This window comes from Hydractinia symbiolongicarpus, chromosome 2, assembly GCF_029227915.1.
Source record: "Hydractinia symbiolongicarpus strain clone_291-10 chromosome 2, HSymV2.1, whole genome shotgun sequence".
Classification (NCBI taxonomy): Eukaryota; Metazoa; Cnidaria; class Hydrozoa; order Anthoathecata; family Hydractiniidae; genus Hydractinia; species Hydractinia symbiolongicarpus.
The window spans coordinates 31,402,711-31,409,264 of NC_079876.1; the positions used below are offsets into that span (position 1 = coordinate 31,402,711).

The following is a 6,554-nucleotide window of genomic DNA, read 5'->3' on the forward strand; positions in this document are numbered from 1 at the left end:
CGACAAAAAATGTGTGTCTGGGGAACGTAAACATATAAGTTAGCAGTAATAGGTAGTAATTTGTGTTTTGCAATTCGTACGTGCAATTCAAATCACATGTTTCTTGAAAAATATATCTTCTTATTTTGCTCGTTACATCAGTCATGGATGTTATACCTTCTATACCTCCATGCCTCAGTCGAATACAAAGTCAGTAAATTCAATTTCCTCATAAAATTATTTTATACTAATTCTATCTGAAACGTTACTCGTAGCAAAAAAAAAAACGTATTTCTAGACATATATACACAAATAAATTACCGCCATAGCTCAAGTCAATATCCGAATAAAGTAAACTACAATTTCAGAACATTACGAACGTCTAGTCTATAAGTGCCAGAGTCTTTCTTTTTAAAGTTACTTTTCATAACCATATTGTAAAGAGGGGGCTTACTAAGAAGGGGTTGTTAATTACCTTCAAATCGATAGTTGGAGTTGGTGTTTATAAATTATGTAGGTGGATTTTTATTCAGATGGATGAAAGAGGGTGAAAGGGAATTGGTAATATTTGGGGGGAGGGAGTCGAATCAAAGACATTCGTGAAACACAACGCTTGAATTGTTCTGAAAAGTATAGGCGGAAGTTACAATTCTTTAATGAGGGGTGTGTTAATTAAAATAGGTGGTACAACTTTCCAAATTTGGTGTAACAAATATAGACTAGCGATCGATTCGACCGTTATTTAATGCGAAAACTTTTTTTCAAAAATTTTAACCCGAAACAAGACAAAACTAGTCAGCAAACGAATAACGACATATTAATTGCTGAAGAAAGGTTATATATATCGTATTTATGCTCTATCATTCCCGCATCTTTAATATTCCCGTCTCTTTACTAAACTTGACTTTTTGGTGTGGGTTAAAAAAATAACCCCGTATCTCTAATATTACGCTTGCGAAATTGCTGTAATTTCTATTATGTGCAGTATCTACGCGTTTCAACAACTTTTCTTGCACCGATGATGTTCACTTCAGTGGGATTCCACTGTACAACAATTTTAAATACTTTCAACTTAGAATTTCTATTAAAAGTTGTAAAAGCTGCGTTTTTTAAATACACATCTTTACAATTCCCAATTGAAAGTTACGGGGCAGCCTGAAATTCTTATCCAGAAACTAATCTAAAGTATATCTTCCTGTAACTTTTCCAACAACACAACCTTTTTATATACATTTTCGTCACCAAGTTGTAGCTCGGCTTCTTGTAAATAGACTACCGTTGAACCTTTATCAGCCTCCTTGAAACAATAGAAGTACCATTTGGCGCAGTGTTCTAATGTTCTTCTTTCACCTTTAGTTAGATTAGAAGATTGGATATTCGTGTCCAGGCTAAGATCTTCATCCTAGCCAAGTGGTAAAGCTCGATAGCTGGATCCTTTCTGTTTAGTTTCGGTTGAAATGGGTTAAGTTTTGAGTTAACGATTGACACATTTTCCACCAATAACTTCTAACAGAGCTTTAATTGACATCACTCTTTATGTGGACAAGTCGACGTGAATTGAAGTTTTTAAACTTAAAATAAAATGAGGAACAACATTAGAACCACCTTCAGGATTTTGCAGCCAAGCACTGCAAAGAACGACACATTCGATAATACAAAAAGGTCTTAAGACTGCGGATTCCAATTTCTTTATTATTTGCAAAAAGGTTTTTTCCATTGCGAAAATAAAAACAGGCGCTGATAGCATAAAAATACAAATATTCAAGTCTTTTTCCAACATTAAAGCAAAAAAAATGTTTGGGCTAACCTTCACTTGTTGCAAGGATACTTGTTCACTAATTCTCTCACTATCAGTTTTGTCAGCAAAATTGACTGTCCAGCCTACACAAAGGAAGAAGCAGGACAAAGAAAAAAGGGAAATAAATGTTAATGTATACATGAAAAAAAAAGATATGCAAATTCTTTTAAATAGTTATGTGAATGTTTACCAAACGCGAAGTTCCCTTAAATAATTATCTTGTTGAAATAAAAATAGATATTAGACAAAATTCGAAATCAACAAATGAAAAATGTCATAAAAACATGCCTGTATTAGATACCTAAAAGTATTTAGCATTTAAAATATCAACTATAATTGCAGGTTGTTGCTTAACATGATACTTACACAGACACTGTTATGACATTGCACCTTACCAAAACGAATAAAGTACTACTTTGTAGAAGGATCCACAGCAGCCGAAGGATCCACTGCATTCTATTATGGATTTTTTTCAATTTTTTAAAACCAGAAAAAATACAATCTCAACACATGTTTTGTGATATACTGTTCAAACAAATCACATACAAGTACAACATGACCAATGCATAAAACTTTAGTGGTCTAAATTTTGTATGGAACTGTTTACTGGTTAAATTGAGCCAGTTGACTTATGTCACTTTTAGATTTATATACTTCCTCAGAATTTTAGTTACAATTTCTGCTGCCACGTCTCGAGTGTGAAGAGAGTCTACTTTTTACCACATGATAATGTGACAATAGTGATCAGCCATAAAGTTTATTTTTATTTTATCTTTTTTCTATACAAAGTGCTTTCTTCCCTCCTCTCCTTTGCAGCCATTCATTATGTGTAGCTTTAAATGAGTTATAAAGCGTTGTCGTTCGAAACACAAACAAAACATTCGAATCATGCATTCAAACAATATAAGGCCCACAACACACGTAAACAATAAAATATGAAAATGATAATTCGTTCGAGTTAAGGAGACGTTCGAGTAATAGAGGTTCGAGTTATGGAGACTCTACTGTATAAAGACAAAAAGGAAACACTTCACGTAGTACATGCAATTTTGGATAGGCAAATAATAGGTTTTCTTATTGTTTACTAACAGTATTCACGATTTGGTACTACAACCATATTTTAATAATTCTTGATACAGTACCATATTCAATCAAATATAAGTAGTTAGAATGAGATAAGTGCAATTTGGTGGCTGTATATTATATTGTACAATAATAAGATATATTATGTAAATATGAACACAAAAGTGGAAGTTAGAAGTGGAAATACCTAAAAGTGGAATGAAGTTTATAAGAAATTTTGAAGTACTTGAAACAATTACAAACAAGTATGTAGTAGTTAATGCAGTAAATGAAACTCTATTTTATTTAATAAAATGATGGATTGTAGTTAGTCATAATTTAGTAATTTTATGGAATGGAATCAACTGTATGGCATTTTAAAAAGCCTTTGAATTTTTAGAAGAATTTCTGCAAAATGGGTTAACACAACTTAGTTATTTATTGTTTGTACCCCCAAGAGTGCGACAGGTGCGAATTTGGTCATTTTTTTATGCCTTAATGCCGGTTTCCAAAATCAAATTATATTATTGTCCATAAGGCCCGTGGAAAGATATACTTAAACAGAAGGAAGGGCAACGGAAAAGATCTGTCATATAAATTTTAATGAAAATATTTCAGCATCTTGCATAATGCCCTTTACCAAAAAATGAATCCGAAAATGTCAGCTTTCTAGATATAAATTTAAATGCCTTTCAAACTCTGGTTTTGACATTGGTCTTAAAAATAATGTTGAAAGAACTGTTTTTTGTTGATTTTAAATGTACTCCTTGCAAATTGTTTTCCTGTGACATTTCCAATTAAAATATTGACACATTCTCAACAAAAACAAAAACGTGAAACCGTGGAGTTTTCTTCCAGCAAAACTGACATCACATATACTGTCCCCCCTCCCCCCCCCCCCCCCCCAATAAATATATTTATAAAAAACATAAGTTACGTACAAGGGAATACATTAATTATGCAAAAAATGTAAACAAATATGCTGGCTAGCTTTTGAAACTTTAACAATTTTGATAGCAGCTTTTTATGGGAATGTGAGTCTCCATGTAGCACTAGCTTACAAAAAAAATAGAAGTCTTAAAATTATTAAAGTTCTTACTTTCTCTGAATTATAACCCACTTTAAACTCTTGCCTTCAACTACTACTTCCAATAGTTTCTAACTTATCCTTTCTACTTCTAACCTTTTTAATATGCTTTTGTAATCCACTCTACTTCTTCACTTTTTTTTTCTGCTTTTACTATCTGCACCTAAAGAATTGTAGAAAATAAGGCATTTTTTATCCACTTCTTTATGATTCGCCTTTTGTGGAGAACTTTGTCGACAAATGTTCATGTTTGTTCGTTTTTACACCAAGGGAACTAACTTTCTACTTGAATGGTGTCCTGTTCGAAAGTACACATTAGAACAAATCATAATTTCAAACATTATGACACAATTTGGTACTTTTGTAGAACAGAATCAAATTTACATTATATCTTAGAATTCTTAATAGATTTCTGCTAACTTAGTAGTATTTTAAGAGATGTAAAGCATATTTCTGTAAAACGTTGTGGACACAAAAATTCACCATCTAATTTATGAACACATTCCTATTTATTTTTTATTACTTCAATGCTACTTCCTAACTGCTACTGGTCAAAAATTGGTCTAAATTCCAATGGTTCCATCCTTATCAGACACAATGCTAACAATAGTCAATGGTCATTGATTTTGAACAGTACACAATGTTGGATATTTTAATTATGACGATGTTTGCAATCTTAAAGTTACGTTTAAATTGTGTTCAAGAGTCATTGTTCCCAAAATGTTTAAAGGTACATTTTTGCCATCTAACTCCTTCGGTTTGTGTGAAACCTTACATCAATTGTTATTATACCTTTTTATCCTACTTCTCCTGACTTGGATCCAGAAGCAAGTCTACAATATTTGTATAGTGGAGGGTCCTTGAACCTTTCTTACAGCAAGTCAGCCATCTTTTGCTCCACAACAGGTGCTCTCTGAGATCTGAATTTGATAAACTTAGGAATTACCATTCCTGTTAGAGAATATATATATCACAATCCAAGTATTACACCTCTGCTTGCTTGTAGGAAATTTTCATAATAATATTGAATAATCAACATGTTAATTGTGCTATCTTTTGCATGATGTACATGCAGGGTTCAGACAAGGGCTGACAAAATAAATAGAGTTTTTGGTCGTTTTGAAGGCATTTTTTCCTGAAACTGACATGGTTTTGGCACCTTTTTCCCTGAGCAAATATAAGTAGGAAACGTTAGATGTCAAATATAAATCTTGTTACTCTAACAAATTGTAATAAATAAAATCTAACAATGCAAGTGTGATAAACAAAATATGGTTTGTAAAAATTCTTCAAATATGAGAAGAAAACATCAGTCAGTTGCCAACAATGAGAATTAGAAAACTAAAACAACATATGAACAAGTGAAAAATTACAGCATCTTAAAAATGTCTTCCGCAGGGACAGGGATAGTTAATAAAAAGAAATATCATACAACATTTAAGAGTTTAGTGTTATTTCATCTGTTACTACATCAAAAATGATGAAGTGACAAAACAGCTGGCTGTTGTGATATAACTTGTCTAATGACAGCTGGTTAATTATTATAGAGGTTGTAACCCTCTGAAGATTCTGCACAATAGCAATAACCTCTTTTTAACTAGGATTCTCTTAGAAAAAATACATTGACCATTAAACAAGACACATAAAACAAGTTGTGTTGTAGGCAAAATTGTCAGATTTATATCTGACAATTTTGCCTACAACACAATTTATTTGTTGAAAAAGTACATAACTTGCCATAACCAAAATATTAGAGCTGGGGATCATCAATAGGTAAAATTATAACCCATTTAAGTATCTTAAAGATCACTTTAGATTTAAACAGGTTTAGGACGTAAAAAGGTGGTAAAGCTGACAAGAAAAATTCCTGAGTTTTCCCTGAATTATTCCAGCAACAAATGCCTTTTTTAAGCATGCTGATCACGTCACTTGTGAACTTCCCCTTCCTGTTATTTTAATGGTTCTTTCTTCATCAGAATTAACCAAAGAAGGTTGATCTATCTTTTTCTGTTTTTATTGAACAAAAGAATATTATTTGTAGAAAATCTTAGTTATAATAATTTAGAGCACCCAAATATTATTTGTTGTGCAGAGTAACGCACCATTGGAAGGTATATGTTGATTTCTTCTTTTTTGTGCTTTTGTTGAACATATATATCTTATGTACAATAATGGTTGTCAAAATACACATTCTGCTCCACATACAACTTCGCAATATGAGCCATAAAAGTTAGAACACAGAATTCGAACAGCAATGAAAATGGCAACGACTCCATTTAGCACCAGGCTAAGTGGACCCAACACACAATTTATACAACATAGAGTAACACCGCTTCAAATCTCTATCAACATAAAAAGTCCGACACACGTTCATTGAATTACTTCAAGCAAATAGACCCAACACCCGAACCCTCATTATACGACATCCTCACAACGCAAGCATATTTCCCTGTAAATAAGCCATAATCAACGTAATAACGCATAATACTCCCTATCAACCTTAGAATACTCTCATTGCTACATAACAAATATATATTTTCTTTGAAGATAAACCGTAACCAATGTAATATGGCATAATATTGGATAATTGTAGTAATACGTTCTTTTACTACTTAACAAAAACATGTT

General features: G+C 32.2%; 1 long non-coding RNA gene across 1 annotated transcript; it reads right to left on the reverse strand.

Moving 5' to 3' along the window:
• Positions 1 to 81: 81 nt before the first annotated feature.
• Positions 82 to 3,726, reverse strand: LOC130630667 (uncharacterized). Its single transcript, XR_008982095.1, has 2 exons — positions 1,787 to 3,726; positions 82 to 1,550 (listed from the first exon to the last, which is right to left on the reverse strand). It is a non-coding gene; the product is annotated as an uncharacterized LOC130630667 (long non-coding RNA).
• Between the last annotated feature and the right edge of the window lie 2,828 nt (positions 3,727 to 6,554).